Source organism: Diceros bicornis, chromosome 9, assembly GCF_020826845.1.
Source record: "Diceros bicornis minor isolate mBicDic1 chromosome 9, mDicBic1.mat.cur, whole genome shotgun sequence".
Classification (NCBI taxonomy): Eukaryota; Metazoa; Chordata; class Mammalia; order Perissodactyla; family Rhinocerotidae; genus Diceros; species Diceros bicornis.
The window spans coordinates 32,648,575-32,665,779 of NC_080748.1; the positions used below are offsets into that span (position 1 = coordinate 32,648,575).

Here is a 17,205-nt window from a genome sequence, read left to right on the forward strand (position 1 = left end):
TTAGCAAACAATTGCCACAGGTTATAAATTGCTAGTGTTTGAATTTAGAATTTAATTTTGTCCTTAGATTTCCCCTCCTTAAAACTTGAAAGCCAGTGCATTCAGCTGCCAGTATAAATTAACTCCACATTTTGGAGGATGGCAGGAGAGCAGGCTTAACTCGAGGACAGTCACCAGGCGAGTGAGCGAAATTCACTGGTCATGACAGATCCTGGTCTGTTTCTGGTTTTATGCAATTGTGTATTGATGGGAAAACATTTTGTGTTCAGTATTACTCCTCCTAGGGTGTCTCTGATTCCTCTTGATTTATTTCACTGACAAAACGCATGTGTTTAATCTATCTGCATCACTGAGCCGACTGAGAAAAGGGGGAACACAAAATGGGCCCCATTCCTTATGAATTATTGAAGCACGTTGTCAGGAACTATAAATCTGATGACAGATGACAGACTCAGAAGCAGAGAGGATACAGCCCGATCTGTGGAGCCTAGTGGGGAAAAAGAAAGGCAGAAAATCACTTCTTGAATGGAAAATTGAAGAAACCCCTACTTAGATTCAGAATATGGACTTTGGGGAGCTCTCATCATCAACCCATCAAACATCAACAACATCAAACAAACATCAACCCAAATCAAAATTAAACAATAAGTCATTTTTTAAATGGTTGGATAAAGTTTTATACTATTTCTGTTGTTCTTGTTCTTTCCTTAACCTCTTACCTGGTTGAGATCAGAGTGATTTAAATGATAAGTCAAAGGAAATCTTGTGGGCACTTAATACAGATACCTCTTACATCTTCTGTCAAAAGGTATAAAAAAATAGATATAAAGTAAAACAAGCTTGTTACTTGAACCACCAGATGAAACTAAAATAAAGAATATTGAATATGTTCATAGAATTCATGTGAGTCCCATTCTCCCCGTCATCAGTTCTAATTCATTGTCTGTTCATTCACCAAGCATTTGCTCAGGTCTCTCAGTAACTTCCTCTCTGTTCTTTTTGAAGCAAATATACTCTTGGGAACGTGTTTAGAACTTTTTGGCCAACAAAAGAATAAGAAAAAATGTCTTTACTATAGTGTTAGCCAAGATTTTTCTGTTGCATTAATTTAGGAGTTTATTTTCATCCATTCTACATTATTAAATGTCAGGGAGTAGCTAAATACTAATCATGTATTTTGTTTCAAGAAACACCACGAGCTCCATAGACTAATTCAGAATGGATTCATGGCCTAATGTCAAAGGGAAACAGAGACCATCAGGTGTCAGGTCCAGTGCTGCCTGGCCTTGGATGGGGAGGAGTCCTTCCCCTCTCTGAGCCTCAGTGATCTGCATCTGTATGACCCCAAGAGTGAATGCCTCCTTACGTTTGGCACCCTAGGCACCTCACTCGCCCACCATAGTCCAGGCCCTGCCTCAATGATACTACTTTGGTGAGTTTTATGACTCCAGAGACATCTTAGGTATGAAGAGCTTGTCTCTATTCTGTCTCCTCATAGTGTAAGACTGGCGGCTCCAAGATTAATCACAGCCCCAAAGCCCAGCTGTGGTGGATGCTTTCCAAAGGAGCTGCCCCAAGTCTGGGGTAAGGAAGCACTGTTGCTCCAAGAGCTGTCACGAGGGCAGTTTCTGAATGCTGACACTGGACATTCTTGTTCGGCATTGATTGCTTCTTTGGTTCCTGTCTTGTGCTTTGGCCCTGAGATTTGCTAACCGTGACTTTTGACTCTGGTTCCTTTTGGGTTTCTGCCTCCTGGCCTCCACCTTGTCTCAGTAGCGGAACTTCCAGCTCTGACCATCAGCCATATCCTTGATCTGGTTTGTTGCATGCATTCCTTTTAGGTCTCTTTTCCCCACAGTCCTGGGCTGAGGTCCTAAGCCCTTTCAAAATCCATGGTCTGGTCACTGACATGGTGTTGGAAAGGAAAAAGAAGACCAGAAAAGCTTGTCTTCTAATGTTCTTTCCCTACCACGAAAACCAGACTAAAAATTTTATTTTGCCTGTGTGGACTGCATAGGTATGTTATAAAGATTAATGTCCATGAAGCCCGTGTGGATTAATGTGAAAAGCAGCCATGTAGAAGATTGCCAAGCTATTGCCTTGGCAACGTCTCCACATTAGGAAGAAACCTACAACACAAGCTGTAATTATAAAGTAAGGAGGCTGTCTTTGTTTTTATCAAACACACCAAATTTTATACTTCTAGATGCCTCTTGCCTCCTTCAAATTAGCCATTTGGGGAAATTATTATAATTATTATAATATTTCAGAAATTCATCCCTGCTCAAAAAATTGTGTGGAATGACATTTTGGTATTTCCTTTAGGACTGGTGGCACATTTTTTTCAAATATCCTTAATAGTAAAAAGTCTTTGTCCTATTTGGGTGGCCCTGAATTTATTTTTTATTTATTTTATTAATTAATTTTTTTTTATTGTGGTAACATTGGTTTATAACATTGTATAAATTTCAAGTGTTCATCATTATACTTCTATTTCTGCATTGATTACATCATGTTCACCACCCAAATACTAATTACAATCCATCACCACACACATGTGCCTAATCATCCCTTTTGCCCTCCTCCCTCCCCTCCTCCCCTCTGGTAACCACCAATCCCATCTCTGTCTCTATGTATTTGTTTGTTGTTGTTTTTATCTTCTACTTATGAATGAGGTCATACGGTATTTAACTTTCTCCCTCTGACTTATTTCGCTTAGCATAATACCCTCAATGTCCATCCATGTTGTCACAAATGGCTGGATTTCATCGTTTCTTATGGCTGAGTAGTATTCCATTGTGTATTTCCCACATCTTCTTCATCCATTCGTCCCTTAATGGGCACTTAGGTTGCTTCCAAGTCTTGGCTATTGTGTATAACGCTGCAATGAACATAGGGGTGCATGTATCTTTACGCATTGGTGTTTCCATGTTCTTTGGATAAATAGGGTGGCTCTGAATTTAAAACCACCAAATCTGGGGGGAAAGTTAGTACTTTATCTAGGAAATGTTGGAGAAAGAGAAAGAGATGGAGAGAGAAAAAGAAAGAGAGAGATTGATTCCACCTATAAGTGTAAAAAAATTAAGACCTGATTCTAAAGTGATTAGGTGAAGGTGTGTGTATGCAAGCATGCCCGTGAAGGGTGAGCGCATGTATGAAAGACTAAGAAAGAGAGGGAGAATATCCCAGATATTCCAATTTGTTGGTAGAGTAATGACTTTATGTCTCACTGAATAAAGAATGAATGCAAATCTAATAGGCCATGTGTGCTACACCCCTGTCAGAAAAATTTCTCAGCTTCAGTCTTGATCAGAAGCACAAACTTTTTTTTTTTTTTTTTTTTGAAACAGATGATGCTGTCATCTGGAAGGCAGAAGGTCCCATTGGGCACGCCACGGGAACGTCTTTCCTTCACCCAGGATTCACATAGCCTTGTCATCATCTCTGATCTCTGTTGCTGCGAAGACCAGCCAACAGGCCTGGATGTGCAGACTTGTGAATGCTTTCAATTGGACTTTTGAGGAAAAGGTTCCTTTGCAAGCTGGTGAATTTGCTCATAAGCTGCAAACTCTCCCCCTCCCCACCTCAACCACTCTCCTCTTTCCTCACTGCTGCTAGTCTCTATTTCCATTATTCGCTCCCTCAGGCATCTCTCTGTCTCTATAAAGATAAGCAATTATTTTCAGCTTCAAGCAGGATGCTGCCCCTTAGGGGCCCTCCAAATGCAGTAAGTCTGGGAGAAGGTGGATGATTTACAGATCAATGGCTACCTGGCAGATACTGTGGGATACCGAGGGACTGATGAGCATAGTTTTGCAAGCCATAGAAAAATCTGTGAGGAAAAAAAGAGTAATCAAAGCCTTTCCCCTCCTCTTGAGGAATCTGGTTGCTTCTTTCTTTCCCATTGGCAGATAATTCCATTTTTAGATGCCTACAAAAGAGACTGAAACATTCTTGCTTTGTAAATTCCAGTATTTCCTAACTTATACTGTGCGTGAGTCCTGGCGAACATTAACAGTGGGCTGAATTCCCTGGGTTTGCAATATTTCCAGCGAGGCGGGGAGGTCTGCCTGTCAGATTCTACTGAGGACACTTGAGGCTAAGTCAGGACGTAGGAGCTCAGCCCATGTTGTTGCTCCTAATTCTCAGCAGTACTGTTCACCTTCTCACTCTGTAACTGGCATACCTACATTTTCAACTGGCCAGTGCTGCCAATTTGCCACATTTCAGGAATTGCTTTCGTGTATGCCAGAGTATACTGAGGTTCTATGTTCATTTTCTCTTTTCATTTCTCTGGTAGATTACTGCAATATTTTAGAGTGGATTAGTTGGGTCTGTTTTGCCCTGTTGCCTAAATTCAATTCAGCTGAACAATCATTTATAGACTCCTTGTTAAGAACACATATAAAAGCTGCAGAGGTTACATAAAAAGTTAAGACATAGTTCACAATCTAATTGGATTGATAATTCAAGCACAAAAAGGAATGTAACACAAGGTGGAGTAAGACAGACATCTTAGGATACAAAAGACATTGTTCCTTTACCATTAGTATCCTATTAGATGTTGGCCATCAAGAATGGGATACTGATGAGAAAAAGGGTGGACAACAGAAAGCAGGAAAGGGGCTCTATCAACACTTCTACAATAAAGTAGTCCACACCTGAATTCTGAGAGAGGCCTGTGCTCACCCAGCTACCCCGGAAGCCTCTGAATAGTGCTATGTTGGTCAATCTATTTCCAGGGCATAAGTGTGGAGAAGCCGTTATTTATTTTTTTAAGATTTTATTTTTTAAGAACAGTTTTAGTTTTATAACAAAATTGAGAGGAAGGTACAGAGATTTCCCATGTGTCCTCCGCCCCCACACATGCTAGCCTCCCCCATTATCAACCTCACTCACCAGAGTGGTACAGTTTTTACCAAGGATGAACCCACATTGACACATCATAATCACCCAGGGTCCATAGTCTATCTTAGGGTTTATTCTTACCTTATTCTTGGTGTTGTATAGTCTATGGATTTGGACAAATGTATAATGACATATATCCATCATTATAATATCATACATAGTATTTTCACTGCCCTTAAAAAAAACTGTGTTCTGTTTATTCATTCCCCCACCCTGGCAACCACTGATCATTTTATGGTCTGTAGTTTTGTCCTTTCCAGAATGTCATATATTTGGAATCATACAGTATGTAGTCTTTTCAGATTGGCTTCTTTCACTTAGTAATATGCATTTAAAATTCCTCCATGTCTTTGCATGGCTTGATAGCTCATTTCTTTGTAGTGCTGAATAATATTCAATCATCTGGATGTACCACGGTTTATTTATTGATTCACCTACTACAAACAAAAAACTCAGTTTTTGCTTCCTTCGTAGGGAAAAACTCAGTTCTCCCTTACGATCTCTTTCCTTCCTGTGTGTCTCCTGTACTACTCACACAAAACACTTCACTTTTGACACTCTGGTCACCAAATGTGTGGGGCTTTCCCCCCACAACAATAAGCAAGTCTCCAACACCAGCTAGGTGTCCTACGATTTAACTCAATTCTGACATTATTTACCTGCAGATAGCATCAGATCCCACAGATAAGTCCCACATGACTGTCCCCCCCAACTCTCACTTCAGACACCAGTCACAAGCCCAGGTAATACCTGTACTTCTGTCCAACTTGGCTATAAATCAGAGGTCCCAACAACCCTCTTTGAGTTCGATTATTTTGCTAGAGTGGCTCACAGAACTCAGGGAAACACCTACGTTTACCAGTTTCTCAAAGAGTGTGATAAAGAATACAGATGGACAGCCAGATGAAGAGACACATAGGGCAAGGTCTGGGAGAGTCCCGAGTACAGGAGCTTCTGTCCCCGTGGAGTTGGGGTGCATGACCCTAAAGGTGTGGATGTGCTCACCAACCTGGAAGCTCTCTAAACCCACTACTATTGGGATTTTATGGAGGCTTCCTCACCTAAGCATGATCAATTATCAACTCCATTTCCAGCCCCTCTCCCCCTCTCTGGAGGATGGGGCTGTGGAGCTGAAAATTCCAAACTTCTAATCATGGCTTGGTCTTTCTGGTGACCAGCCCCCATCCAGAAGCCATCCAGGAGCCTACCCAGAGTCATCTCAATAGAACAAAAGATGCTCCTCCTGCTCTTCTCACTTAGGAAATTACAAGTGTTTTAGGAGTCATGTGCCAGGAACTAGGGGAAGAGACTAATATACATATTTTCTATCATCTCACACCTACTAAAGTAACTAATAGATGAATCCAGTAAAGTTGCAGGATAGAAAAATCAACATATAAAAACTAGTTGCATTTCTTAATACTAATAATGAACTATCTGAAAAGGAAATTAAGAAAATGATCCCATTTGCAATAGCATCAAAAAGAATAAAATACTTAGGAATAAACTTAACCAAAGGGGGTGAAACACTTGTACACTGAAAACTACAATACATTGATGAAAGAAATTAAAGAAGACACAAAGAAATGGAAAGACATCCCATGTTCATGGATTGGAAGACTTAATACTGTTAAAATGTCCATGCTACCCAAAGCAATCTACGGATACAATACTATTCCCATCAAAATCCATAAGGCATTTCCTATAGAAATAGAAAAAACAACCCTAAAATTCATATGGAACAGCAGAACACCCAGAATAGGCAAACCTATTTTGATCTTGAGATCTTGAGAAAGAAAAACAAAGCTGGAGGCATCCTGATTTCAACATATAATACAAAGCTACAGTAATTAAAACAGTATAATACTGGCATAAAGATAGACATATAGACCAAAGGAACAGAATAGAGAACCCAGAAGTAAATCCATCTATATATGGTCAACTGATTCTTGAAAAAGTGCCAAGAATACACAATGGGGAAAGGATAGTCTCTTGAACAAACGGTGCTGAGAAAACTGGATATCCACATGTAAAAGGATGAAATTGGACCCCTATGTTATGCCAAACACAAAAATCAACTCAAAATATATTAAAGACTTAAATGTAAGACCCGAAACTGTAAAACTCCTAGAAAAAAATAAGAGAAAAGCTTCATGACTTTGGCCTTGGCAATGATTTCATGGATATGATACCAAAAGCATAGGCAACAAAAGCAAAAATAAACAAGTGGGACTATATCAAAGTAAAAACCTTCTGCACAGCGAAAGAAACAATCAACAGAGTGAGAAGGCAACCTACAGAATGGGAGAAAATAATTGCAAACCATATATCTGATAAGGAGCTAATTTCCAAAATATATAAGGAACTCCTACAACTCAATAGCAAAAATAAACAAACAAATGAGTAACCCAATTAAAAAATGGGCAAAAGACTTGAATAGACATTATCCAGCGAAGACATACAAATGGCCAGCAGGTATATGAAAAGATGCTCAACATCACTAATCATCAGGGAAATGCAAATCAAAATCACAGTGAGATAACACCTCACACCTGTTAAAATGCAATTATAAAAAAAAAACAAGATAACACGTTGGTGAGGATGTGGAAAAAATGGGAACCCTTATATACTGTTGGTGAGAGTGTAAAATGGTTCAACCACTGTGAAAAACAGTATAGAGGATCCTCAAAAAATTAAAAATAGTGGGCCGGCTTGGTGACATAGTGATTAAGTTCGCGTGCTCCACTTCGGTGGCCTGGGGTTCGCAGTTTTGAATCCTCGGCACGAATCTACGCACCACTTATCAAGCCATGCTGCGGTGGTGTCCCATATAAAGTAGAGGAAGATGGGCACGGATGTTAGCCCGGGGCCACTCTTCCTGAGCAAAAAGAGGAGGATTGGCATCGGATGTTAGCTCAGGGCTAATCTTCCTCACAAAAAAAAATAAAATAAAAAATAGAACTACTATATGATCCAGCAATCTCACTCTTGGGTATATGTCCAAAATAATTGAAATCAGGATCTTGCATTCTCATCTTCATTGCAGCATTATTCACTACAGCCAAGTTATAGAAACAACCCAACTGTCCACCAACAGACTAATGAATAAAGAAAATGTGGTATGTAAACACAATGGAATATTATTCAACCTTAAAAAAGAAGGAAATCCTACCATTTGCAACAATATGGATGGACCTGGAAGCCATTATGCTAAATGAAATAAGTCAGTCACAGAAGGACAAATACTGCATGATTCCACTTATATGAGGTATCCAAAATAGTCAAACTTACAGAAGCAGAAAATAGAATAGTAGTTGCCAGGGGACGAGGAGAGGGAAGTGGGAATTTGTTGTTCAATGGGTGTAAAGTGACAGTTACACAAAATGAATAAGTTCAAGAGATCTGCTGTACAACATAGTACCTATAGTTAAAAATACAGTGTTATGCACTTAAAACTTTTTTAAGACGACAGATCTAATGTTAAGTGTTCTTACCACAACAACAACAACAAAAAAAGCAAAGGGTCACAAGGAAACTTTTAGAGGTGATGGATATGTTTATTACCTTGATTGTGGTGATAGTATCACATGTGTATGAATATGTCCAAACTCATCAAATTGTTACATTTAATATCTGCAGTTTTTTGTATATCAATTATATCTAAATAAAGCAGTAAAAAAATAAAAAAGAAATTTAGGAGTGAAAGGATCTGGGAATTGAACATGGCAATTTGAGGAACTTAAAGATATCCAATGTGTCTAGAACAGAGCTCATTTAGGGGAGTGAAATGAGACTAGAGGTAGGATTGGGCTTGGTCTAGGTCTTTGAAAGAAAGGTAAAGGAGTTTGAATTTTACCCCCAGGACAATATGAAGGCTTTGAAAAGTGGTCAGCAGAAGAGTGTCCTTGATCAGAGTTCCATTTTCAAAATGTTCACTGAGGTCACAGTGTAGAGAATGAAATGGCGGGGAGGCAGAGGAGATAGAAAGTAGAGAGATAAATTAAAGGTATTGCAATAATTCATATGAGAATGGGGCACTGGAGTGTGGTGGATTAGAAATATTTAGAATGATCTTTGGGATGTAGTTATGGATATGATTATAATATTGAAACATAATATAATACCTAATGTCTAGTACACATCTACAATGTGCCTGGCACTGTACTCAGCAGCTGGCGAGATGGAGTCAAAAAAGGAGGAGCCATAGGTAATTCTGAGGATTCTGCCTTGGTCACTGCCTTGGTTATAGGCAGTAAAGGCAGGTTGAAGAGGAAGAGGAGAGATTCTTGAGGTAGGAATATTACTGAACTGTTAAATATACATGTCTGAAGCTCAGGAGAGGGACTGGGCTAGAGATTTTGCTTTGGAAATCATTAACATATAGGCAGCAGTTGAGTCAACAGAAGTGGATGAGGTTCTAGGGAGAATGTGTTGGGTGAGAAGGGACCAAGGTCTAGAGCAAAACACTAAAGAATAGAGGAAGTCAGTCACTTTTCCTATTGACCCAGAATTGGCACTAAGCCCTTAGCTGACAACCATTGATTTTAACTACCCAACGTTCTAAAGATAAGTATCAATAATTTATGCCAAATATTCCCTCTAGGGACTACTAAAAAATTTCAGATTTCCTCCTACAAAATCATCTCTGAAGTGGATTTACCATGAAGCTAATAAAGCTTAACCTTTAGGGTCTCTCACTTGCACAGGCCTGTTCCAAAACTATTGGTGGGGACTTAATAATGTATTCACAAGTGTTTGTCAAGTTTGCAAAAGTAAAATACCTTAACTTCAACAGTTAAGACTGCTGTCTCTTGCTACTCCAGCTTCTCTCTATCACACGTTCCTAGAAACATTTGGTGTAACCGTATGGTTTTTGAGATCTTCTAAGGGGATGCTGAGTTGGGAATTCATTTTGTTTGGGTTTAGTGGGATATATTTATGTGGTTCATTGTCACTTCCAAGTACACTTAAGTTATTGCTAGCTGTCATAGTATAGGAATGGCTTCCTGAATGTTCCTACCACTTACCATGCCAATTGTGACAAGAATTGTGAGCCAATGTGTGGCCAGAGGACATGTAGTGATATGAACATTGCACCTGGCACTGGAAATGCATAGGTGGCAAAGAAATAAGATATGAAATGTTTGGAGCCAGAGGCTAGTCAATGGAAAATTCCTCCAAATCTTACAAATCATATGTGAAAGAAACTTGATTGAGGTTTTCCCAATTTGACAACAATCCTTAAAATGTATGTGATCATTCCTATAATGAGTTGTGAAACTGAAAGAAATTGTTTTAAAAATTATCGATAATAAAAACAATTTTTATTAACCACACTAGAAGAGAGATAGGATTATCTTTCTATTATGTCTATAGAAAATATATTAAAAGACACTGTCACATGAAGAATCAAATAGAGGTTAAAAAGATATACTTAGGCAGTTATGTAATTTTAAAAATTATTTATTTTTGAATTTCTTGATATTTGTGGTTTTTGTCAGCTTTCTAAAGTTTGGAATTTATTATGATCTCAAATAAAAAACAGAAAAATTATAAGTTTAAACTCAACAATATCACTAATTATATCAAATGTAATTGTTCTAACCACACCAAATAAAAAGCAGAGATTGTCAGATTAGATAAGATATCAAAAACAACTACATGCTGTCTATAAGAAACCCACTTTAAATATTTAAAAAACATGTTAAAAGCGAAAGGATTAAAAAAGATAGTCTGGTGCGGGCCCGGTGGCTTAGCGGTTAAGTGCTCGCGCTCTGCTGCTGGCGGCCGGGGTTCGGATCCCGGGCACGCACCGACGCACCGCTTCTCTGGCCATGCTGGGGCCGTGTCCCACATACAGCAACTGGAAGGATGTGCGACTGTGACATACAACTATCTACTGGGGCTTTGGGGGAAAAAATAAATAAATAAATAAATTTAAAAAAAAATTAAAAAAAAAAAAGTCTGTGTTAACACCAGTTAAAAGAAATCTGGAGTAATTGTATTAATATCAGACAAAGTGGATTTCAAAGAAAAGAATATTAGCAGGGATAGAGAGGGTCATTGTATAATGATAAAGAAAGCAATTCATCAAGAGGACATAATGATTCTAAATGTGTTTGAACCTATTAACAGAACTTCAAAATACATGAAGCAAAAACTGATAATACTGGAAAAAGAAGTAGACAAATCCAGTGCGGGAGTCAGAGATTTCAATACTGCTCTCTCAATAACTGACAGAGAAGCAGACAGAAAATCATTAAATGTATGAAAGACTTGAACAGTACTATCAATATATCTGATCTAATTAACACGTAGAGAAGTTTCCATCCAACATCAGAAGAATACACATTTTTTACAAATGTATATGGAACATATATCAGATGTATTAGTTTCCTAGGGCTGCCATAACAAAATACCACAAACTAGGTGACTTAAAACAACAGAAATTTATTCTCTCACAGTCACTGGATTAGGGTCCACTCTAATCTGGTATGACCTCATTTTAACTTGATTAGATCTGCAAAGACCCGGCTTCCAAATAAGGTCACATTCAAAGGTACTAGGGGTTAGGATTTGAACATATCTTTTTAGGGGACACAATTCAACCCACAACGTCAGACTAGACCATACCAAGGACCAAAAAACAAGTCTTAATAAATTTAAAAGGACTGAAATAATATAACGTATGTTCTCTGACCCCAAAGGAATTAAATTAAAAAATTAGTAATAAAAATATATTCAAAAAATCTCCAAATATTTGAAAACAAAACAACACACTTCTAAATAACCCATAGATCAAAGGAAAAATCAGGAGTGAAATTAGAAAATGAGGTGAATGAAAATGAAAACACAATATATCAAAATCTGGTGGATCTTGCTAAAGAGTGCTTAGGGGCATCACACACTTGTATTAAGTGCTTGTAGAATAATACATTTCTATTAGGAAAGTCGAAGGGCTTAGAATGAATGATTTAAGATTGCACAAGAAACTAGAAAGAGAAGAGAAAATTAAGCCCAAAATAAACATTAAGAAGGAATTTAAAAAGATAAGAATAGAAATCAACGAAATAGAAAACAGAAAAGCAATAGAGAAAAATCAATGAAACAAAAAACTAGTTCTTTGAAAAAAACAATAAAATTAATAAACTTCTGCTAGACTGATGAGATTAAAAAAACACGTTACCAATATGGAGAATGAGAGAGTGTATATTGCTCAAGATCCTACAGTCATTAAAAGGAAAATTAGAAACAAATTTATGCCAATAAATTCTACAACTTGGATGAAATGAACAAATTCCTTGAAAGATACAAATAACCAAAGCTCACATAAGAATAATTAGCTAGCCTAGATTACCCCTATATGTTTTAAAGAAATTGAATTCATAGTTAAATTTCCAAACACATACACTTTTTTAAGAGTTATATTTTAGAGTTATCTTTTATAATTGATTTATGTATTTTAATTTTTTTTTCTCTTGTTGCTTTTAAAAATCTTCTCTTTATCTTTGGTATTCTGTAGTCTTATTATAACGTTTTCTACTATGTTTTTTAGCATGGGACCCATTGCATTTCCTAAATCTGAGGAGTTATGGCCTTTATGAATTCTGGAAAATTCTCAGCCTCACCATTGGAGTTGGAACTTCAACCATTCACTCCTTACTTAGCTAGTGTTCGGTTCATTTTTAGTCTACAACTGCAGACCATATTAGGCACACAGCTCTTACCTAGCTTGAATTTCAGTGCTTAGAGGCATCGATTATTGTGACTCTTTTAAATTTAGATAGACTCTTTTTATAAACCATCAATGCCCTGTCTCTAATTAGTGGAATACCATAAACTACAATCCTGAAGTAGACACATTTTTGAGTATCTGCTGAGTCCACGCCGCTTCTTTGTAATTACTCGCTCACTCTCAACCCCTCTGCTACGTGTCGCATATTACCTCTTCTCCCTCAATTAAGTAAATTGAAACAAAGATGGGCGCCTCACCCAAACTGAGTTCCCGGTCTCAGAATTTAGAACAAGAACAGATGAGATGAGCCACTTTATATAGGGAAGAAGAGAAAGAAACCAAAACAAATGAAGCCAAAGCCTTTTGAAGAAAGGACACTACAGTGAGGACCAGAAACTCCAACTAGTAACTGATATTCTCTTCCTAAAAGGATTAAATTCCACTAAATTTGAATGCCCCCAAAACCACCTAGTTTACTTAAGTTAGGTGGTGGGGGGATATTCTGGCTAAACCATAAAATTGGTATTCCCACAGCAATCCCATTTTCCAGTCTAAGCCCTGACAATGGGAAAGAAATAAAGTACATTTTTGCTTCTAGAATAGTAGGTGTGTTGTTTTTTTGTGGCACAGAATGTGTCAATTACCAATTAACCAAAATTCAGTGCCATAGATCTTTTTTTTTTAGAGATATTTCTCACCAGATGTTGTTAACAATTCGACTATCTTGTTAGGGGCTGGTATATTTTTGTCAATTCTGCTCTTTATTGATGTTGTAGCAGAAAGTAGGGAATGGCTCCATGGGAGACGGCTATCTTGACATCCTTTCTCCGTAACACCAATATTCACTTTTATCCAACAACGTTATTGATATGTTCTCTGATTATCTGGACTCTGACTTTTCCACTGTCATAAATAAGCTTTTCCAAAATAAATTTCTTTTTAACAAAAAATGTCCAGCGCATAGATTTCAAGAACATTCCTCCAAACCTATACACAATCCCACAATGTTTTTATCTCTTTTAGGTCACCCACTAATGAAATTATTAGTTATTTCTAATCAGTTCTACTATGTATACTTTTCTTTTTTTTTTTTTTTTAATTTTATTTATTTATTTTTTCCCCCAAAGCCCCAGTAGATAGTTGTATGTCATAGCTGCTCATCCTTCTAGTTGCTGTATGTGGGATGTGGCCTCAGCATGGCCGGAGGAGTGGTGCATTGGCAGGCGCCCGGGATCCAAACCTGGGCCGCCAGCAGCGGAGTGCATGCACTTAACCGCTAAGCCACGGGGCTGGCCCCAATTTTTTTTTCTTTTTTGTGAGGAAGATCAGCCCTGAGCTAACATCTGCCAATCCTCCTCCTTTTTTTTTTTTTTTTTTTGCTGAGGAAGACTGGCCCTGGGCTAACATCTGTGCCCATCTTCCTCCACTTTATATGGGATGCCGCCACAGCACAGCTTGACATGCAGTGTGTCGGTGCGCACCCAGGATCCGAACTGGCGAACCCGGGCCGCCACAGCAGAGAGTGCGCACTTAGCCACTTGCGCCACCGGGCCGGCCCTATACTTTTCATTATATTTTTATAACAAAATCTGGCATCATCTTTCAGCATAAATGCTCCTGGAAAAGTCTCAGGTATAGCCTACTGCTTGTAGTTGTGAATGTGTGACTAGTATGGGCATAGGATATCAGAAAATTTCACTCAGAGAATTCACTGGAAGGATAATAATTACATATGCTCCTTTTGCCTCCTTTAGCTAATAAGTGGTCAAGCATCCCATAGTGCTGCTGAGGACCATTCCTGGCTCCTAGGTTGATTTGCTCAGTGACCACAAGAATGTTTCACTTCCTGTTCTTCAGTCTCAATAAGTGAAAATAATCATTCTACTTCCTAAAAGGGCAAGAGTTTACTATGGATGTGTTGGTAAGGCAATTTGAGGTCTCAAATGATCAAAAGGAGAAAGAAGGGTCAAACTGTGAGTCCTAGAAGGAAAAGGAAGATTATTTTTACTTTGAGAGATTGAGGAATCTCTGCTTCTGCTTCTCAGCAGCGTTGTGAAATCCCCGATAGCGGTGCCCACACGTTGCCATAAATTCCTGATTATTTCACCAACGACAGGAGCAGTTAGGCCAAGTAATGCATACTGATTTTGCTTTTAGAATTGGAGTTAGAGACAATGAATCAGTTTATATATCCAAAACTAAAACTAAAACTCACTAAATTCACGTAATCTCAACTGCAGATGAGCGCTACATGTCAGGACCACAATAGGGAGTAAGGAGAGGGCAAAGAAAAGAAAAGCCCCTGGTACAGGTACTGATAATCTCAAAGAATTCTCTTAAAGAAGATTACAGTGAGTGCATACAGATATTATTCCTGCACACAGCTGATTCCATCACCCCTCACACTCAATGCCATCACTTTCATAAATGGTTATACACACAAGTAACTTAATTGTTTTGTTTTCTCAGAAAGAAAAAATATTAAAAGCTCAATTCATCACATTTTAAGTGAATAATAAATAATATTAAATCATACTCAATACACAACATTAGTTCTATAAATTACCCTTTAGTCCCAAGTATGGTCCATTAAGGGGGAAAGGGAGAAAAGGGTGTTGGGAAGAGGCAATAAAGGAGAATATAGTAAACAGAGAAGAGGGAGAAAGAGGAGAAAGGGAGACAGACAAAGTGGGGGTAAAGAGTAACAAAAAGGGAGTCAGATATACCAATAAAAACAAGAGAAACAGGCCGCCCCCGTGGCTTGGCGGTTAAGTGGGCACGCTCTGCTGCTGGCAGCCCAGGTTCAGATCCGGGCGCACACCGATGCACCGCTTCTCCGGCCATGCTGAGGCCACGTCCCACGTACAGCAACTAGAAGGATGTGCAGCTATGACATACAACTATCTACTGGGGCTTTGGGGGGGAAAAAAGTAAATAAATAATTACTAAAAAAAAAAAAAAACAAGAGAAACAAATGAAATGAGTATTGATAATTTTTTTTCCTATAAAAACTGAAGTAATTATAAAATACCTCTCCCTCCCATTCCTTTTACCTCCTTCTTTATTGAATTTGTAATGACCTTTTCATTTAAATGTTGACAATAGGAAACAAAACCATTTGAACTTTTTTAATCTTTTAAAGAATCGTAAAGATACAGTTATCTAGACATTTTCAAACTCTAACAAGGTCTCATTTGATAAAATGTACTAACTCTGCTTCTTGCATCATTTTGAAAGGCATCATGACACACACCACTTTGTAAACTTGAAATATAGAAGGAGACGGGGAAAAAACTTGTATTTTTTTTTTTCATTTTCAAAGTTCCCGTATCTTCTTCACCAGAAAATGGACTCCAAGCTTGTATTCAAGGATATGTCAATTGTCTCTCCGAAACAAAGAAAGAGAAAAAGATTACTGCTTCCCAATGCCTGTTAGTTAAAATACAGTGAAACTCTTTTTCTGTTTTGAGGGGGAGAGAGCAGAAGTGTTAAATGGTCAGCCAGTTTGCTTCTATCAAATGAGACTGTCAAAATGTTAGATTAAGTGAGTGGACAAGGAGACAAAGTTGCTGGATGTTGGCTATTATTCCCTGTGCTACCCATAGCAGTGATTAAAGCAATCTTATTCTAAAGAAAGTTTGAAATCATCAAATAAAATCCATAGTTGGAAGAGACACTAGTTACTATTCTATCTCCTAGACTAATATTTCTCACTTAAGTAGATTATGAACTCCCTTTAAAGGGAAATTTTGTTAAATAATCTATATTATTTTATTTTAATAAAAGCATACAACTAGATATAAATTCCTTATACTTTAAATACTTATATAACTAGGAGAACAAAAGGAATGTACAATTATATACTATACATATTAAACCAAAATTAGAAAAATTCAAATTCGCAACATTAATGTAATTTTATGGATGGTGATTGTGTTTGTTTGCTGAAAGTAGAACTCTAATGTAGAAAAATGTAAACTCAGATCCAGTTTTAAAATATACTCTCTCTAGAATGGTGGTTATCAGGGGTTGGGAGGTAGGGGAGATGGGAGATGCTGGTCAAAGGGCACAAGCCCTCAGTTATTAGATGAATAAGCTCTGGGCATCTAATGTACAGCTTAGTGACTATAGTTAATAGCACTGTGTGTGTACTTGAAATTTGCTGAGAGTAGACCTTAAGTGTTCTCACCACACACAAATAAAAAATGGTAAGTATATGAGGCGATGGATGTGTTAACTAACCTGATTGTGGCAATCATTTCACAAAGTGTATGTATGTCAAATCATCACATCGCACATTTTAAACATATACAATTTTATTTGTTAATTATACCTCAATGAAGCTGGAAAAGCTTTAAAAATAAAATATACTCTCTCTCACTGTGATAAAGGTTCTCCATAGTATATAGAATAACGCCTAACTCCTTAGCACAGTATTCTATATAGTCGGATCACTTTCCAACCTCATTTCCCTCTATATCCCCCACTCACCCTTCACCAACTTGCAACTGGATGACTTGCCATGATTTGCCATTCTCCCAGAAAAACTCAGTCCTTGCATC

The 17,205-nt window shown here is 37.9% G+C and overlaps 1 protein-coding gene across 1 annotated transcript in view; it reads right to left on the reverse strand.

Annotated features, from left to right (window-relative positions):
- Window positions 1-424: 424 nt before the first annotated feature.
- Window positions 425-17,205, reverse strand: part of LACC1 (laccase domain containing 1) — a 56,901-nt gene continuing 40,120 nt past the window's right edge. The window contains exon 7 of the mRNA XM_058548222.1: window positions 425-487. The gene's annotated coding sequence lies outside the window, so the exon portion shown is untranslated. The remainder of the gene's footprint in view (window positions 488-17,205) is intronic.